Genomic DNA, 20,607 nt, shown 5'->3' with positions numbered 1-20,607 from the left:
GTGGTACTACTGAACCAGAATGTCTGAGAAAAAAAAATCTGTAAGAAATGGAAGCAGTTATAAAAATAGATGCCATTTCAGATCATATTAGCTAGAAGGTAGCTTTCTAAACTGGGTGTGGGAAAGAAAAAGGTATTTCATTTTAGCTTCTTGTTTCCTCTCTAGAAAAGATATATGTATTTTGTCACATTTTTAATAATATTTTTATATTTTGTGATGATTTTCTGTGAAGTTCAGGATTCCTGTTTGTCTGTGAGTACACCTATGTTAGAAAGAAGTATCTTTCCCATCCTTACAGATAGAATTAATATGTCTGTGCGTCAAAAAGATCGGAGTAACCCTTGCCTCTATCATGAAAGGTAAATACCAGGTGAGAAGTACATTGTGATTTTGAGCCATCCATGGTATAGAGGTGCTTGAGACCGACGTTGTTGCCTTTTGGCTCTAAAGGCAAAACATGTTTGTTGTTCTAGAAATAATATTCCACAAGAAACGAAGTTGGCATAAATTCTTTGTTGTGAAGTTCTCTGTTAAAAAAAAAAAAAAAAAAAAAAAAAAAAAAGAGCACCAGAAGGCGTGTGAGCTCCAGAATGAATGAAGATTGGCTTCTGACGGATTGGTCTGGCATTCGCTTTATTTTTCAGTGTGTGGGAATGTCTTTTATTAGATATCAGAGAATTCACAAAGCAGTGTGCCATCAGCAAGCCTCTGTGAAAACAAGCTGCTTTTGAAATTTTGCACCTCACCGCATGTATGCAAAGATGACATAGGAGAGAGATGCTGGTATGAAAGGGGGTTCTGCAGAGCGTCTGTTTTCATGACTTTGCCTCAGGCAAGTGGGGGAAACTGAGCAAAGGGCAGAAGGTGGGTGGGAGTGCTGGGGTGGCACTGCTGGAAGGACCATGGCAGGTGGCTTTCATTCCTTCAGTTCAAAAAGAACAGAAAGTACTGATTTACAAGGCAAAGAAATATTTATTGTTATTATATAATAATAATAATAATAATAATAATAATAATAATAATAATAATAATAATAATAATAATAATAATAATAAAAAAGTCTGTTTCTTCTTCCACGGAGGCCAGAACCCCTTAAATGAGGTACTTTCAGAGCAAGGCCAAATATACTGCATGTAAAGAAGCGAGGGTACTACTGGGGAGGAATATCTGATGTTCCTATTAAAACAGTTTACATCTAGTGTAGTGGGTGGTGAAATGGAACTGTGTTTATTTCGACAGAATATTTCATCATTCAGTTTTCTAAGATAAATTTAAGGGGGGAAAAAAGCTATAGTCTATAATCTAGTTCTGTTGCAAGAAAGAACTCTGTATATTGGGGTAAGATCTCAGGTGCTATGAATATAGCAAAGTATCATATATAGCAACTATATAGCAAAAAGATATAGTAAAGGTATCTTGGAGTTACTGAGCTTTCTTCCAACTGAGCTTTGCTCTTGTGTTTCCCCATGTTTTATTTTTTTGTGTTAGACTTATGCAGGGTTAAGATAAATACATTTTAATGCACAATTTCTATTGCGTTCACTGGGAAAAAGAAAGCTGAGAAAGAAAAAAGTAGCTGAGTCTGTTGCAGTTGGGCTTTGATATGAACCTAGTATTTTTATTGTCAGTTATTGTCACACACATCATTTTAATAGTTAGCAAAGCGTTTTTTCGTATTTGTATACCTGATAAGTGGAGTATCTTATTGAGACACAAAAGAGGACATACCTGACTACTTGCAGGATAACATGGGCCATACTCCTGGGATAACAGCATCGCATCTTATCTCAGGAAATGTGTCTATTCGGGTAAGCATATCTGTCTTGAAAACTGGCGCTGCCATAGAGTCTTTGTAATCAGAAACATTTTTAAGAGAGTCTTGTGGAAAATAAGTTGTTTACCTTGTCTCATTGTGAGATGCTACTTCTTCAAGGAAAATTGCTTCAGTACCTTATTTTATAGTTCCTTTTTGTTATCATATGTGGGTGTCAAACTCCAGAATTAATTGTAGCTTCCAGGTAAGAAAGTTGGGAGTGAAAGAGAAGAGGTAAGGTAGACCAAAGGATGACAGTAGAAAAACAGCTTCTTTAAGCACTTCTTAGTTCCAGAGAATTGTTGAGCGAGTTGTGGCAGTTTAGTGTTGTTTATGGGTGTGGGTGAAAATATAAAATACCTTTTCTGTTTCTGTGATGAACTACTAGTGGTAATTATTTTTAAAAGTGGGGGTGGTGTTTCGTGCATACTTCTCTGCGGGGATTGCAAAGTTAACGGATGTTCATAGGATCTGTGTAATTACAGTGGCTCCCGATTTGGGGACATGTCTTTTGAAGTTTGCTGTTTTGATTAATACACAGTGCAGCTGTTTGACTTCAGTTAAACAAATGGCAGCACAAAGCAGATGGATTCTGCCTCTGCAGCTTGAAGAGGTTGCATGTAGCTGTTTCCTGAAAATCGCATTCCCTCAGTGATCTCTTTTTTATGCAGTAAGTGCAAATTAACTAAGCCTGAATTGGTGTTTTGTAGTCTACCAGACAATCACTTTGATAATCTGTCTTGGGGAAAACTGTATCTTTTCATTAGAAGAAAATTTTTTAATATGGAAAATAACTGCAATAGCATTTGAGTAACATTGCTTATTCAAAAAGTTGCAAATATAAATAACATCACTTACCTTTTTTGCATTTGAGAATAAAAGCTGAAATATGCCTTTAAATGTATTCTATTGGAATGAGAACATTACATCAAAATGTTATTTTGCAAAAAAACATAGCTGAATGGAATCTAAGACTTGAAATTGAAAAAAATTAGTTGGTTTACATTCCTATTATATCAGTTACCTTTTCTGGATATATTTTAATGTTTAGTTGGTTACAATGTAACTTAAAAATTATTTTAGAAAAAATACTGTAGAGAAAACTGTGCAGTATTTTCACAAAAACAAACAAAATGTTTCTTACAAGCTTTTAATGAAATGAGCTCTTTATTCTGATTTCCAGCATGCTGGAACCAATTCTCCACTCAACTGCTGAGAGCAAAGCAGAGGTGCCCTTTTAAGCTGCCTTAACACGGCATGTAGATTGTCATATTTTGATCCATCCATTGTGTGGAGTTTAAATAAGATAAAATTTAGTAATTGTCTAGGAAGGCAAAACATAAAAGAAACTAAAAAGTTGCCCCTCTGTGTATGAATTCTCAGCTGGCTGCCCAGGTGGGAGCAGAACTTAATCACAGGGCATTACACTGCCCACCTGTTCTTTCAAAGAGGGGTAGTGAAGCTCATGTGAAAACGTTCAGTGTAGATAAGCAGCATATTGACTCTTCTGGAGCCTTCCTGGCTCTCCTAATTTCGTTTTCCAGAAGCTGCTAATCACAACAGAGCTCTGCATGGTGGTAGAAGGGCTGAAGAGCCTTCAGATTCTAAATCGCATGTGATGTGTTCTTTGCATAAGCGACTTGCTGTGAGGCTCACTGGATTGTTGTGTTTTTCTGCAAATCCAGGCACAGTTTCGTGGAGCAGGGCTATCTAACGTTCCAGCTCTGTTGTCTTCCGCTGTCTTCAGGGATTGCCTGACTGATAGACCTCACCTTCCTCAAAGGTCAGTGTGCATGACACAGAAGTCAGAAGATTATGGTGTTTCACCCGTTTCCTCCAGTATGTGAAGTTGGCACGTTATGGTTACCTTTGCTACTCATCCTACTGAAAAAGGTGAGATAGAATTTTGTTTTCCTTTGCTTATTGCGTACATTTGCAAATGCTGAAGTAGCTCAAAAAAACCTTACACGCATCACCAGTTTTCATTACTTTTTTTATTCTTCCTTACAGTCTGCATTTGGGAATGGTCTAGGTAGGCCTGTTTTCTTCCAGCACACCAGTGGAGAGCATATACCCTGCTCTGTGTGCTCTTTGCTTGCAGTGGTGGAGAATGGGGCTGTGCCTAAAATAGCCGGCAGACAGCTACTGCCCGCTGTAGGAAATGATTTAGACTGTGTATATCCATTTTCACCCAACTTTTAATGTTTCTTCTCTGTGAGCTCATGTGGGGCAGAAAGGTTAGGTTGCAACATGCTATTTGACTATTATGACCGGTTTTGCAACCCTTTTGTGTTTTCCTTTGCTCCTTTTGGAGGCTGAACAAAACAAATGCTGTGAGTGGACACGCTTGTATATATATCACAAATAGGTGAAGGCTCAGCAGCAGCAGCGTTCTTGTGCTGTGGAAGTCGGGGGGAAGATGCCTGGGAGTGTCAGTGACCGTGACCACACTGAGAGCGAGAAGGAAAAAGTAATTTATATCACTTGCAAAGCTGACCCCTAGTCCCTGTGGTTACCACAGTGGTTCTGTGGCAGGTGGCAAAGCTCAGCCCTGCTCGCAGCAGCTGCCTCGGACTGATCTCCCCCTTGTACGCGAGTGTTGCTTCAGCTGCTGTGATGGGAGCTTTTGTGTAAAACAAGCAGCTGTGGCGTATTTGCTGTGCTATTTCGTGTCCTTCTGTGAAAAACCTCTGTACTAAAAATCTTCTTCATTTTGCTCTCATGGAAAAAACTGGCTAAGTGGAAGCCGAAGTACCTTTGTTTTGCACTAGAGCTGCAGCTAGTGATGAACCAGGTGGAGGTGTTTGCAATAATTAACGCAGACCGGTTCTGCTAATGCAAGCAGACAAATTGTTTCTTCCTATGTGGCAAGCACCCCTCTTCACGAATACGTTCTGTGCATTGCAACTGTAGATACAACTTCAAAGCAGTCAATTTTTTTAAGTCTTTTTTTATTATTATTTTTTCATTTTTTTATTGAGACCAGGTAGCTTTCTAATATCATTAGCTGGAATTAACATTTGAAAGCTTTCTGTTCAGTGATGCCTTTAGAATCACAGCACTAAATGGGCCTTTACATGCTGCTTCCTGCTTTTTAACTTGGAACTTTCTATTAAAATTAAATTGCTTTTGCTGTTAGCTTGGAATTGTTTTAGATGGACTTTCTGTGCCAAACAGTGGGCCGCTATTTTAAATTCTATCTGATTCCTTATTTCTTCATCAACCCCGACACTGTGGCTGACATGAAGATGCAGTTGCACACAGGAGATTGGCTGAGCTCGTGCCTTGAAAGCCTGGTTTAGGAGTTTATTGACTATTTAAGCACTGAGGGTTAAATTATACCTTTAGTATTTGCTTTAGGATTTGGGATTACTGCCTTAGATACAAGAGGAATTGGGCAATAAGTTTTAAGAGTCTGGGGTTTTACTGATCGAGATTTTTCAGATGTTTGAATAAGAGAGTTTAAAAAAAAAAAAAAAAAAAGGTGGTAGGGAGACTCTTCAGTGTTCCCAGAATGAAGACTTTCCCGTTCTCTCTGATACCGAGTGATTAAACCTTTGGCATGAGGAAGGTCCCAGTTTTGTGTTCAGATTTCAACTTCTCCCCTTCGCAGCCGCTGTTGGGCTGACCTGCCTGTGTCTCTTAAGGTGGTGGGCAGGGCAGGAGAGGGAAACAGAGTGCGGGGAGCTGCTTGATGGCGATGAGAGGGAGGGAATGGCACAAAGCAACTTGCTCTCGAAGAAAATGCACTTTCTCCTTTTCTCCCTCTTGTAGCAGCAGCAGAGAACCAGACTTGGTAAACAGAGCCCAAACCCCTGCGTTCCCAAGATTGCCCCTGTGTGGTTTTGAGCCTTGTCTGTCTTGGAGCCAAGGAATATGAAATAGTTTGGCAGAGTCAATGCTGTATCCTTGGCATATATATTTGTAAAAAGGTTCTGTAAGGTTACTGTTTCGATGGCTTCTCCCAGTGCTTTTTGGCAGAGAATTAAGTTACTGAGTGAATTTTGCAGATGACAACATGAATATTGTAAATAGACATTGCCTTCCCAGGCATATTGGCGTATAATTTGAATTTCAAGTGTGTGCAGTATTAAACTCATTTATCAGGTGTATGAGGAGCCTTTTCCTTCTCCCTCTCAGGAGCCCTTGGTTGTTAGGGGCAATAACTGCATTGAAAAAAAAAGGTAGGCTTCCCAGAGTAAAGCGTTAGAAGAGGGACCGGTGTTCCAAAGAGCACACAACCTTAAACAGACCTGGCAGATAAAGGACGAAGGGGAAACAGAAGAGAAAATTACTTTTGCAGTGTTGGGTAGTAAGTCTGGCACAAAGCCAAAGGGGAGCCAAGGTTTCTGAATCTCTCTCCCATCCCCCGCAGGCTAGACCCTGCTGCTGGTCCTGAGAAACCCAGACGGGCCGGAGCAAAGGGGGGTCTCTTCCTCGCTGGCACTGGGAGGGTCTTCTCAGGATCGCTGGTTGCAGAACAACCTGTTGGCAACAAGTTGGGGTTGGGGTTGTGCCGAAGGAGCGGAGCATGCTGCTGCTGCTCTGGGTGATCCTGTGAGAAGGGGCAAGCTCCCTGTCCGCTGCAGAGTAAGGGAAAATGGGTTTTTGTAGTCCTGAAATCACCGATTATATACATTGAAGGGAGATCAATGGTGGTTTAGTCCTCTTGCCATTAGCTAAATTGTTACTGCTGTGATGTGTCGACGCGGGAGGCTTGGACACAAATTATACAACCAACGTGATCAAGTTAGTGCCACTTTATTAAGGGATACACAGCAATTTATACTCTGCCGGTGCTATTAATAGACCCACAGCAATTTATACCCCCAGCTAAAAATGCACACGCTACGCAGGCTTTGTTGTGTAGAAGGTGATCGGTTAAAACCACTCGTTCACACGCTTCCACCTGCCCTAGGATGGGTCCCGGGGTGGTGCCCACACGCTGCTCGCCCCTTGTGCAGGCATCCTGTTTGTCCTCATCTTTCTGTCCAACTCTCTTATCTCTCTGCGAATACCCAGTTTCTCTGTCTCCCTTGGCCTTGCACGTGTCCTTCACAACACCTGCAGCTTGTTACAGCTTCGGCCTGCTCGGCCTGCTCCTACAACAAAGTTACTTGGGCTGGTTTGCTCATAATATGTCCCTTGTCTTCCAGCCACTCCACAGTGATGGGGCATCTTGTCTGCACCCCAACCCCCCAATATTTGAACATCTTTTGCAGCACCTTGGTACTCCTGGCATTTTTCATGTTACCTGGATAAGCTGGAAAAAAAGAAAAGGATCTGTAGTGGATCATGTTTGCATGGCTGACCTTGTGCTTTTTAATCTTGCTTGCGTACGCACTTCAGGTGATCCGGTTCTCTCCTTTGATGGTGACTCTGTGGCCTCTGTGTTTGTGTGATGTCTGAGTCAAACTGCTGCTCAGCTTTCATTTCTGGTTGTAAGTGAAAGGTTTTGTGGTGGTTTTTTTTTTTTTTTGGCCTGGCGTTCAAGCACCGCTGGTATTCAGGCACTACTGATACTTAAAGATTCCACAGGCCCCATTTCGCCACAGACTTGTGTATCTGGGAGCCCGTTTGTTTTCTGGGATTTTTGTTGTTGTTTATGATTAAAACAGAATTTAGCAGCGCAGCTGCATTTTGATTGCAGCTCTTCTAATGAATCTCAAATGAAAACATAATCCTGCTTCATCTCCTGCAGTTGTGTTGACTTAGTGAGAGTGGGAATCGGAAGAAGTAATAATGCCTTTCCCTTGTCCTGCAGAATATTTAAAACCATTGTTTGGAATGGCAGACTGGATAGGGGTTCTGAATGATGGAAAGGAGAACAGAGCTCTGCTGTGAAGTTGTATAGCTCAGCCAGTTTGTATTGATAATGCTACTTTTGTAAAAATACCCTTTTGCGTTTTAAGGTATTTCCACTGGCAGCATCAAATAACTCACTTGGGGCTTTTCTGGAGGTGAATGGCTGTATCCGAAAGAAATTACTTCTAATTTTAGAGCAAATCTAAAATAATGAAAGCTTTGCTTAGTGAGAAGCATACTACAGTGCAGGTGTCAAGCACTTAAATTTGGGCAGTTTCTTCATGGCGATGGGGTGATGTCACCTGGGCTGACTGTGGCCACTGACAGAGCAGGAGGGGAACGGGATGACTCACTGCACGTGAAAATGTTTTTGAATTTCTGATTGTATTGGCGTGGTGTGTAAGCACAGCGTGGAGCAAGCGGCGCTTGGTAAGCCCTCCGAGTCCTCTGATGGTGTCTCTCTCCAGCACTTTTCTGTCACTGTACAGCTTTGCTTTCTGTCAGACAGTAAAAGGTGTGATGCTTGGCTGAAAGGCAGGGTCTCGTAAGTAACCCCTCAGATGTGCATCATCCTGAAGAAGGATGTTTGGTTTAGTTTCAAAATCATCTGTGTCCTGATAGATGTCTCATCCTTTTGCCGTTACTGTGGGAACAGTGGTTGTGGCAAGGCGAACTGGGCTTACCTATCAAGAGGAGATTATAAAAGAAGCGTTTCAGCTTCTTTCTAAATGAATTCATTTTATTTAATGTTTTGTGGATTGTTCTACACACTGTCAGAATAATTTCTTCCTGTGCTTATGTAAGTAACACATTATTTTTCTTCAGACTACTTTGTGCTTTGTTTTGTCTGTTAAGGTGATTCTGTGGTTTTTGTTACTTCTGCATAAAGAAGCATTTGTAAGCATGGATAGTGAGTATTTCTAAGGACTGTTCTTCAAAAATAATTGTTCTAAGTATGGAATAAAGCATGAACAAACTAAGCTAGTGCACACACAAAAGGAACAGTTAAGTGGAAGATCATTTTGTCACCAAATCCGCAGTGGTTTCAAGGACTGGTCTGTAGGTCTTGCAAAGGCATTTAAATATTGTTTGTTTTAACCTAGTGACTTTGCAGACCTTACCATTTCCCTGGAATGGTCATACAGGCCACTAGTGGAAGAAGGACAAAGATTCCTGGAGTTCTGGGTAAATGTAGAAACCACATTCCTCAGGGCTCTTGTGAAAGGCCATGCTCTGCTGTAATTCAGGACAGCTTCTGAAATGTAAACCTGGAGGTACTGACGTTCTTGGAGTTGAAAAGCTTTGAGGAAGGGGACATGGCAGGAGTACATCACTGAATTGAGTTTTGCATATAAAGGAGTTAATACACGGGCTGTGTGTGGATGAATACCGAACGCTGCGGTTGTTGTAATCCCCTGTTAATAAAGGGATTGACTTGCAGTACAAAACGACTTACATCGTTCTGCATGCTCTATTATCCTTTCCAAGGGGTTTGAAGCCTTGGGTGTTTTCTGGCCCTCGGTACCCCCTTACCTCATTGCAGTACCCGCAGAACTCGTTTTTATGAAATGTTAATCGTGGTCCTCAAACGTGAATAGTGAAGTACTTTGTCCCGTACTGATGGGCCTGTAGATGACATGGGTTAGGGAAACATGAAGCTGAGCCTCTGCTGAACCTCTGGCCAGATACATCCAAATGATAACTTTGCATTTTGAGCTTTGACAAAATCGTGGAAAAAATTTGTGAGTGTGTTGGTTTTGCAACTGCTTTCTTGGGTCCACATATAAATATCGTAAAGGGAATGGCAGTGCCCACACGCTACCCATGTCGAAGTGGTGTCCTCCAGCACAGAGCAGTGTCTCCACCAGCCTGTGGCAAGGTCCCTGGCAGCAGCACGCTGGAATAACCTCAGGCAGCTGCTCGCTGTTTGGCTTCATCGTGTTTTACCTCAGTTCTGATTCATCTCTAGGTTTGCATGCGTACACCCGCACTCTTAAGCTCCTTATTTCTTTCATTTTTTGGCAACGTCCAGGTTTTGCCCCTGTGGGTGTAATTCCTCTCTGATCGTTGTTTGATATCTGAGCCTGTCTGGATTCTGGAAAGGGAAATTGGGTTTGGATTTCTGTTTGTAGAGGAGCTGCTGTGGCTCTGACTGGTGGCAGAGGGGTTTCAGCGTGCCAGCCGCAGAGCAGTGGTGACGCTGCACCGAGCAGACCTGGCTGCAAGGAAACCTGGGTCGGAGGGATGGGTGCAGAGAAAGGAGATAAAAGCCTTATCTACCCTGGGAACGTCTTGGTCCCTCAGACAGCGTAGCAGGCCTCACTTCCCACGAGCTCACCGGGCTGCTTCAGGGGCAGCAGGGCTGCTGGCACTACGGATCTTCCCTCTAAGAAGCAAGTGGGGTTTCAGCACCCACGTGGGTGCTGCCCAGCCCTGTGCCGCAGGAGACCTCCCGAACAGGACCCTTTCTGCTGCTGGCGGTTTTCCTGGTGACTGTCGGTCTTACTGTTGGGTCCAGCGGAACGCCTTAACAGCATGAGGAGCTAAAAGTCTCGGCTGAAAGCTTTCCTGGTTTCCACCACCCCACCCCGAGTGGTGCTAGGTCTGAAGTGAACCAGAAGAGGAAAGTAATCCATCTGACTTGCTGCCCTCCCTTCCCCGTTAGGTAGAAAATGATTTTTCAGAAAAACTTGTATTGGATACATATCCAGCTCATGCATTTCAGTTAGCTTTTGCTTCGAAATTGGGCTTTCTTGGCCGTCAGGCTTTTAAAAATAATATAATGGAAAGTAGCAGAGATCAAGCATTAGATGTGCTGCTGGTCCTGCTGCCTTTGCCCAGCCATTTGTCTGTCTCTTTACGTGTAGCATTTCCCGTCAGCACTAGCAGTGTAGCATGAGTCCTGCTGTGAACCTCTTTTTCATCGCTAAGCTGGCACTGCAGGGCAGGAGAGACGGGAGCTTTTCTCCTTCAGGGGTAAGTCCTGTGAACCCTGGGGCTGGGGAGAATGTGACAGCGGGGACATGCGGGCTGCTTTAAAATGAACGGCTTTATTCCACGGTTCTCCTGCCAGCGTGGGGACATTTGCCTTGATCCAATACTACAGCGCATGTGTATATATATTTAGTGAGAAAATGTTTATCTTCTGTGCACTGTGTAGGATTTCTCAGTCAAGCAGAAGTACTTAAGATTAAGACCTTAATATTTAATAAGCTCTCTATTGTTAGAGAGTGAGTGAAGCTGCCAGTGTGAGATTGGGCTGGCAGCTCAGTGGATTAATGGAAACATAGAGCAGGATTTAAAGGCCCTGAATGATAATCTTTAAATATGCTTAGGCATTGTGGTTGTGCAGTTTCCCCGGGGAATCATCATATCCCCTGCTTCAAAAACTGCACTGAAGACATAACTGAAACTACAGCCCAACCTTGGCTGCTGGCAAATCTGCTTTCATTCCTGGGGCTTAAATTCCTTCTGTGTACATCTGTACACCCCGAGTGTCATTCCTTGTGGGTTTTCATTTTGTATTACATTGTTGTCCCCACAGTTACACACGGACCTGAAAAACAAGAGTTGCAGAGCTGAACAAGTTTCCTATCTGAACAGAGGTAGGACTCGCTTAGCCTTTCAAATAAGCAAGTGTTGCTATTTGAAAATACCAAAGTGAAAATTAAATGATGTTGAGGCTTGTGATATGTGCTCTCGATAAGGTAGCCAGAGGAAATTTGAAAAAGACTGCCTCAGCTGGCTGCTTTTTTTTTTTTTTTTTTAAAATAAATTTCCATCTGTGAAATTCCGTGGTGTCTCTGGATCATGTCACCCATTTCAATAGTACTTCATTCTCTGTCAGAGATCTGAGCAGTCTCACTGCAGTGATAGTGTAGACACTATGTGATGCGTTCTGGGATATCTTCAGACAAATTGAAAGGCTTCAGAATATTTTCATTGTAGAGGATTTGCTTTTTCTTACTCACATAAGAACTTACTAGTCTGAAAGGTGTCTGGACTTGGAGTTGCTTTACTTGTGTACATATTTCTGGGGATTAACTCAATTTTAATTTAATTTGCCACTTCATGCTATAAAGCTCTCAGGGAATCTTTAATTTTCAGTGAGAGCTCACTAAATTAAAATGAAAATGAAATAAGCTTGCATCATCAGCCTGAGCATGGCAGCGCTGTCGCAGATTTCTGTTTCTACTTCACCAGAGCTGCTTGTGCAAATAAGGCACCAGGGCACTCTGTTGTTCGGTGCTGGCTCCGAGGTGGCTGAACACCCTCTGTGTGACGGCGCAGGAGTTAGGAAAGCTTTTTCACTTGCAGGACGCTGTGCTCTGTGTGACCAGTGACACATCAGCTATGACATGCTGAGTTCTTTAAAATGTCATGGATCTCAGTTTTCAGTAATGTTTAAATTACAAATAAATAGAGCCCTACTGCTCCCTGGATTGATCTCCTGTGAGACTGGAAGTACTGAAGGTTGGAAGATATAAGAAAAATCAGTGTCTATACCCCTTGTAACTGTTTGTAACATCAGAGTTGTGTCCTTTGGCAGCTTTGGTCCCACAGCACCTAGGAGGGGAATAGATGGGACTGCAGTCTGAAGAGGGCAGGGAAGCAGTCGGAACAGGATGAAAGCTGAAAGCAGGATCAAGGAAAAATGGCGCTGAACGTTTATGTGCATACCTCTGACTTCTGTCCCTAGTGGGGTTGGTGACTTCCCCCCTTCTCCAGGTGCCAGCCATTGGCTGCAGTGCTTCCTCTGCTCGGAGGCTGCCCGTATGGCTGCCGCGGTGGGAAGATGATGACCGCCTTGAAGGGATGGGCTGGTTGCCCCCGGTTGCAGTAGCAGCAGGTTATTACAGCTTTTGTCACACAGATCTGTATCACCGCGTGCTGCTGCGGAGAGGGACTGCTTTAGTCCTAGAACTGGGGGAACCACCATCAACACAGAACTCAAACCCCCCAAATCTGCTAAATCACAGGGACTAGGAGGAACAGTTTATAGAGAGACCTGCTACACCCCACAGCCCTGATTCAGTTCTGGGAGTGCCTCTAAAAGAACACTGTGTCTGCTGTGAACGAGCTGACCGTGTATTTCACGGGATACTGCTCTGGTTTTGTACCTTACAGTGGGAACAAGGGTCTGCTCCGGTGCCAAGTGCTGTCTGCCCAGGCCTCTTGGCTGTTTCCAACCTTCTCCCATATTTTTCATCTATGTTTTTCCTACCCATCATAGTTTCCCTTTTATTTCCTCACCTTCCCTGGTGCAGAAGTCTTGATAAACTGGATTCCTGTGTCATCCATAGCAAAGACTGTTTGCATTGGAATGTTCTAGTTCTGAGAAGAACGTATGTATGTAGATTTTTGAATGTACATCAACTCTTGTTTCCATCAGGAACAAGAGTGTGATTTGTAGGAGGCTTGTAATTTGCTAGTTTTTAATGTGATAATTCTTCTTTTAAACCCGCAAGCACTTATTTCAAAGGACTTTTTGATAATGAGGGTAACCACCTGCGATGCACAGTTAGGAATAAGAAGGTGTTTAATACGGAAGAACTTTAACGCACGGACTTCACAGGAAGGAGATTTAAAACTTCAATTTTTATTAGCACCAAATATCAAGCAAGTTCCATGACAACAAGCTGTACTTCCAAGCTGGTGAGTTATTTTGTTCAGGGAAAGTGAGTTGGTAATTAAATGACACATCAATTCAGCCTATGTACTCCCTTGTGTTTGCATTTGCAAATCCGTAATTCCTTCGGTTGCGCACAGGTCTCGGTTCACCGTTTCTGTTCTTCCCCCCAAAAGTAGGAGTATTTTCACCATGAGGTTCTCTGGCATCTCTCTTCTCAAGAAGCGTAACTTAGCTGCTCACCAGGGGAATTGCTAAAGCACCTCTGCCTTCTAGGGGGAAATATTCCTGTTTCTTTTTCTAACATACTTGTGTCTCCAGTTCCTGCAGCTGAGCTCCCGCCATGAAGAATTTTCCACAATAGCTTCACGTGTAGCTCCATGCTTTCTCTACTCAAGTAATGCCAACATGACTTTCAAATGACATTAGTACAGGTGGGGAGGGAGGAGGGCTGCGTGGTGCCCTGAGGATTATAAAGAAGCTTTTAGTGACTTTGACTGTCACGAGTGATCTGGTAGAGGCTCACAGAGTGAGAGGAGGGCTTCCAAGAAAGCACTTGAAGCAGCACCAGAAGTGCTCTTTTCCTGGAGTACTTGCAAATGCTTCATCTTAATTGAGTTTGTAAACGGCTTTGAGTCCCTTGGGGGGAGGATTATTACATTCCTTGAGAAATGAGAGCCTGAAAATGAGAGAACTGAGAATTGACCCCTTTTTTTTTTTTTAATTTTGTGGAAGTTATCTTGGACAGTTGGCTTGCCACTGTACGGAATGTGGGGATGCACGTGCTGCTCCCATCACCTCCGCAGCGTGTGGATGCATGTCAGCATTTCAAAAGAACAGTAGTGGCAACATTTCTAGGCTAAGGCATTTTTTTAGTTCACTATTCTGGGTGCTTATTAACCAAGCTTGAGGTACAATATCAGAATCAGTTAATTGCATCTGTGGATGATACAATAACATTGAATAAGTTTCCCAGGTAAATTGGGTTAAAAGAAAAAGAAGGAAAAAAATAATCCCTGCGGCATGAGTCTTTCTGGAGAATGCCAAACAACTAGAGCATTCTGCTCGAGAACAGTGCTCAGCCGGCCATCTGCAGGCGTGCGCCGGGGAGAGGGGGGCACTGAGAGCAGGTCACCCGTGGTCACCAGCTGTGGACACCAGCCGGGTCTGTAACCAGCCTGCCAGGAGTCGCCTGGGTGCAGTACTTGTCTCTGCTGTGTAGGGACTATGGTCTCTGAGCTCAGTGTCAAACCTGAACTTCGTAAAGCCTCGTAAGAGGTCTGTCCTTGGGCACTTAAAGACAGAAAATGCAAATAACTGAATCCCCTCGGCGTTCGGCAGGCTGGGACCTCGCTTAGCCAAGTGGCCCTGCGCGCGGGGGGGCAGGTTTAGGTGGTACGGTAGGGGTGGAAGGGCTGCAGCAGGGACGGGCTCGAGCTTTACAGCTGAGGATGGGTGTTCGTGAGGGAGGGGGATGACAAGGGGCATCTGAATAGATTTTCACAAACCAGTTCCTGAAATCTTTTTTTTTTTCCTATAGTAATTTTTAGTATTTTCAGGATAAATGCTTTACACCTGAAACTCTTGTCACTGTCCATATAGAAAAATAAGCACACAAGCAATGCACATTACAGTAGTTTTTTATGCTGGAATTTGTTTTATATAGATTTAATTATATATGGTTATATATTTTGTTGGCTGTGGTTTGAATTCTGTGATATTCTGTAATAGGAGTGCCATGGGAATGTAAGGGGATGTTTAGTGGGTAGGGATCCCATCCTTTCGCGTGATTTCTCTCACAAGAACTGGTTAGTCTCTGTTAAGCAATTCTGTAGTAACAAAATGTTCCGCCTAAACAATTTCTGCATAAAAGATACCGAGGAGTTGTTTGAGAAACTAGTTTAACTGGTCAGCCATTTCTTCACTAAAAACCCAAGCATTGCAAGGTGACTTAGGGGCCTCTGTGTAGCTGTCTAATGCACTGATGTAGATTTGGTTGTGAATGCTTCCTGGCTGTTGCGGGAGGGAGTGTAAACTAAGCTGTTCTTAGGTCAATAAACCCCACAATTTCTAATGAACACACTAATGTACAGTATTTCTATGGGGAAGCAGTTTTACTGGGGGGAGGAGGGCTGGGGAGAAGCAAGACCTAGGGTAAAATCACCCATGTGGGCAACTGATGGGATTTCAAAACAAAGAAGCCTTTCAAATTGCACTTGCTAGGTGAGCCAATAATGATAGATTTTTTTTTTTTTCTTCCTCTGGTTTGGTTTTTTTTTGATGTACGGGAAAGTAAGAAACACTGGGCGCTGTATTTTGCACTTCTGATGTGTCAAGGCAAAACTTTGGATGAAGTTTCATAGGCTACCCTTAAGCCTTTTTGAAAATTATCACCGTGCAGCCAAGACGGTACTTTGTATTACATGGCTAGTACAATCGGCTAAGCCTGGTACTCCCAGGTTGCGCTAAGTACACTTGAGAAAAATAGCAGGATGTCAGATGGAGTACTAGGTTAGTTGTTGATTAAAACAGAAACACCTCTGCCAACATGCAGTTCAAAGAGCAGAGACAACTGAACTAGGATAGCTGCAGGGGATGGGGGGGCGGGAAGGTACACTGGGCTTAGTTTTTTGAAACAATGGGATCCGGAAAATCAATAGCATACTCTTATTACCCAGCTTCAAGCTTCAGTGGAATGACAAATTAGGCTGTAAAGGTAATACAGTTGCTCTGTGCCCGTATATTTCTGTAAGAATCATTAAGTTAGCATTCCTGAAATATAGAATCAATGGTGAATAAATGAAATTGAAAGGCAAGATGTTACAATTTATATAAGAAGGGCTCTTTTAAATGTATACAGCATGATGAAATTGTGATATTCACTACTACAACATGAGACCGCAGCGGAAAGTTTCACAAAGTTAGAAAGGTATTGCAGATAGATGTGGTTAACGAGACCATCTAGTGGTACAGTTAATGGGATGAAGAAAATTCAGGTAATATAAACATGCCTGCTGAACTGAGGGAGTTGTAAGAAACTTCCACCAAAGGTTTGGGTTATCCTTTCTGAGGTTTTCTGCAACAACCTCTAAAACCTCTGGGTCTCCACGTTCTGCCTGCGTCTGCCCTTCCACTTTCAATGGTATGTGCCTGTGGTGGCATTCTGAACGCACCCAGTTCAGAGGCAATTTCATTTGTGAAGCTGTTGGACCCAAAGGGTGCAATAAATTCTATCGGAAAAGGCGGTGTTAGACACTTCAGACAAGACACCTGGCTAACCAGAGCTTTTTCTGCCCTGATATAGTGGGAGTTGCTAGTTGTTCCATTTTAACACAGTCTGATGTTAATTTTCTAAGTTTTTTCTATGTAGTTTCTGAATCTAAGCAACTACCTCAGAAAAAGAGAAGTCCTTTTGTTTGAAAATTATCAGTAACAGACAAATTCTAAACAGAAAATAATTGATTTCAGGTCTCGGTATTTTATTACACTGTAAACATGCTATCCCAGTATTTTCTGAATTGTTATCAATTTATCACATAATTTCAGGTTGCTCTTAAGAAGAAACAGAAAGCGGTGTAAATTTACCTGGGAATGGGTGAGCCACTTTAATATTACTAACAAAATCTATTAAGGAAGGATAGGTCAAATCAAAGATAGGTAATGAGAAATGATAAAAAAATATGCTGTGTATTTCTTTTAATTGCATACACTGTGTGTGTGTGCAATGTATATACTCACTTTATAGCTTGTGTAGTTGATTATAAAGAATACAAAAGACATTCTGTTGTAAACTTTAAAGACTATTTAATAACTTTTAAAAAATAAAATGTATATTTTAAATTCTGTTCTTTATATGAATGCACAAAAATGTATCATTGTAGTTGCAGCAACAAAATCCAAAGAATGGCGGAGACCTGCCCACTGGGGTGAGGTACCGGTGACAGCCTAGGAGAATTCACAATGGAATCCAAACAAAACTTCCCAGGGCGAGTCCTGACTTGTTTCCGTACTGTGAATTGTCTAACTCGGTATCTATGAGGATCATTCACACTTAGCAAGAATCCTTGCAGATGAAGTTAATAAAGAGTCTGATTTTAAAATAAATGCCACCATCAGCTGCTGGTTTCTGTTGCTTACCTTGGGTGCCACATCTATAGCACAACAATGGAGCTAAGGGTAAGGGAATGGCTTCGAGTGTCTGTGTGCTGCCAGCCTCCTGCCCTACCTGTGAAGGGGGCAGAGGCAGCAGGGAGCCGCGGGCACTGGAAGATGTGACCAGTTCTTAATTATTTTGGGAGACGTGAGGGGTTTGGGTGGATTCACGTAGCAGCCGTATTGCTGATGCAAGATAAAATATTTTTACAGCTTCCGTGCGGTTCCTTCCTCTCCATATTATAAACCATATAATGCTGCATTCAAATGGTAATTATTAAGTGGAAGAATAAACCTTTACAAGCTTATATTATTTGAGGGGGGGAGGAACAAAGAAGTATTCATAGAACAGAAACTGGGGTGAATTTCAGTGATTGTGCACTAGAAGATGTAGCGCTAAATAATTCTGTTGCGCAAGCAGTAAGATTTGGCTGCTACTGACAGTTACAGTACAGAAAAATCAACCATATTCTATTAAATATATATATGTGTGTGTGTATACATATAATTGTGAAGATGAAAAGCCACGCTGAATCGACAAGGTGAATCCTGATGTTGCTGAATTCAGTAGGTCCAGCCATGCACCCTGTGCCTTCACATCTGGTTTTTAAGCAGAAAGAGCAATGAGTATAAATGAGGAGTGCTCTCCTTCAATGTCTTTGTTGCCTTTGGTTCTGTCTTAATGTAACTGTATCAAGTCCTCCTTCATGTGTAAAAAAAGAAGTGAAAGTAATATAAGACTTTAGTAAAAGTGACAAAACGCTAATGGAAGCAATTGGAATGACTTCTGTGTTGCTCTGCATACATATGATATAAGCAGCCTTCTAAACGGGTATTGTGTACTACAGGGTATTTAGTTATAATCACCCAGTTCAACATGTATGCATGATATGGAGCTATCTTTTTTTGTTTTTTTAAAAAAGTATTGCTGTTACCTATCACAAAATATTCTGACTTCGTCAGCAAAGAGAGGATGCAACACTTTTTAAAAGAAAATGTAAGTCTGAGGCTTGTTACATGCAGTGTGTTCCGAGGTTTGAAATTGGATTGGTTAATGCTTTAAGCACCATAACATCTGTTTGGCCTGAAGAGAATTAATAACATCAAATATAGAAAATAGTCCAGTTCAAATTATAAACAAGTTGTAGTGCCATCTCAGTTGGCAGTGTAAGGGTACTTTTCTTCTAAAAAAAGAATCAGCAGCAATTTGTGGGTGGGTGGGTTTTTTTGTGTGGTGGTAGGGGTTTTTTTGTATTTTTTCTGTGTTTTTTTTTTTTTTTCCCAGCAGTTAGTGCTGTTTGTTTCTGTTGCAGTGACTGGGATTTTCAAGTGAGTATTGCTTATGCTGCCTATAGATATGTGTTTTTGAAAACCAAGGCGGTTTATCTTGTTAATTTAGGTTAAAAAAAACCTAAAAAGTTTAGGTTTCCACCTAAACTGTGGAAAGTGATTAGAGGGAACCACAACGTGTGACTTGTTTTCAGTGTCTCTTTCTCATTTTGTTTCTTCTGTAGGTTTAGCTGAAGTGTAGGAGTCTCCTCTGAGAGCTCAGCACATACTATTGGGAGACTCGCAGGATGAGGGTTTGTGATCTCTCCCCTCCTTCCACCAGCATCAGGCAAATTGATGAGTTTCCCTCTGCGGGAGCTCTGCTGCACAACGGTTTGCTCTTATCAACTGAGCCATCATCAGCCTGCTGTCTCTGTGTTAATTTTTAATGGTAGGGATCACTACAAATAGACTTGTCTACCTTTTATCTTTCTTAAAAATCAATGTTTTATTAATGTATTCGTCACTGTTATGCTGCTTTTCAGTGTTGGAAACCCTAAGCTGTCAGAAGGAGCACCTATGTGTACAAACTATAAACCAGGGCAAGAACTAGCGGAACATCTATCCTGGAGTCACGTTTTATGCAGGTAAAAAAGAAACAGAGTGGAGAGCTGAAGAGCAGGACTGTTGACCGGTCTGCCTGGGCTCAGGAAGGAGGAGTGAGCACTGAGGCTGTGTGGCTGTAACACCAAGAGTAAGTCTCTTGTTTGGGGTTTACAGAGCACCTGTGTGTGGGCCACTCACTCAGTTTAACCTTTGTCTTGAGGTCTGTTAGCATTTGTCAAGGCTCACTAGTAAGGCAGGAAAATCCTCTAGTGGTAGTGAGGTTGCGGTGGCAGTGGGTGGGAAGCCACATAAAATGCTCACAGGTAACGCAGCACCTTCACCTGGGCCTGCACAGCTGAGTGCCCCGAGCTGCAGCGCTTGGCGCATAAAGGTGGGGGGAAGGTTCTGTAAGATGCTCGCTCTTTCACACACCGGCCTGTCCTAAGCACTTCCCCACAAAACATGGAGTAGTTTGGGCCTGAGGGTGAGAAGACTGCAGGAAATCAGCAAAGAGGGGGAACCCCCCCCCAAACCTAAGCAGCGAGAATAGTATTTGTCAGTGTAGCAGGGCCAGAGAAGGGTAACTCACGGTGTAACCTACGGTGTGAAGGAGCTTGTCCTAGAGGCTGGGGGGAGCACGTCCAGCCTTACCGCTGGGAATCGCCTTTAAATCAAAGTGAGCAGGAGCAGGATGGCACTTAGCAGGGCCTGCTGTTGTAAGCGCTGCGGGCGGAGGGGAACTCCAGGCCAGCCCGGCACAGCAGGAAGAGCTGCACGGAGCTTTCTGGAAAACAGGGCCGTGGGGTGTCCCTCTGCTCCGCTGCTGGTGGCCAAGGGCCCCGAAGGCTGGGGGAGCGGGCCCGCTGCACTGCTGTGCCCGTTCCATGGGGTGCTCCAGCTTCTCCCTGTCACACGGGCGCTCCTGGGGCCACTCGCTGGTGGGGAACTGCTTGTTTAACACTGGGAAACGTGGTTCTTGACCTCAGGGCTAGAAGGTGTGCACCAAAGGACACTACGTATGCTGCTGCAGTTACCAGGGCATGGGGAAATAAGACAACTGGCGCCTGTTCCCTGGCTGAGGAACGTATTTTTGCAGAAAGTGTGGGGCATGTTCCAGCCAAAGGCCGGACAGAGGGAGATGGGTCTGAAAAACAGAAATGAGAAGTGACTCCAGTTCTAAGAGAGACTGATGTGCCTTGGCTGTTGTAAGTGTGCAGCTGGGGAAAAAAAAAAAAAAAAAAAGAAGCTAAGCATAAAAACATCTGAAGTCTTAATAACTCTCAGAAAAATGAGCAATGTGCAAAAGATTTTTTTCCTCAGCAAGGCAAACTGT

At 43.0% G+C, this 20,607-nt stretch overlaps 1 long non-coding RNA gene across 1 annotated transcript; it reads left to right on the top strand.

The window, feature by feature from the left end:
- Positions 1-1,012: 1,012 nt before the first annotated feature.
- Positions 1,013-19,042, top strand: LOC130156074 (uncharacterized). Its single transcript, XR_008824306.1, has 3 exons — positions 1,013-2,483; positions 3,561-3,706; positions 18,914-19,042. It is a non-coding gene; the product is annotated as an uncharacterized LOC130156074 (long non-coding RNA).
- The last annotated feature ends 1,565 nt before the right edge of the window (positions 19,043-20,607 follow it).

The sequence above is a fragment of the Falco biarmicus genome, chromosome 10 (assembly GCF_023638135.1).
Source record: "Falco biarmicus isolate bFalBia1 chromosome 10, bFalBia1.pri, whole genome shotgun sequence".
NCBI lineage: Eukaryota > Metazoa > Chordata > Aves > Falconiformes > Falconidae > Falco > Falco biarmicus.
This window is presented reverse-complemented; position numbering and strand designations above follow the sequence as displayed.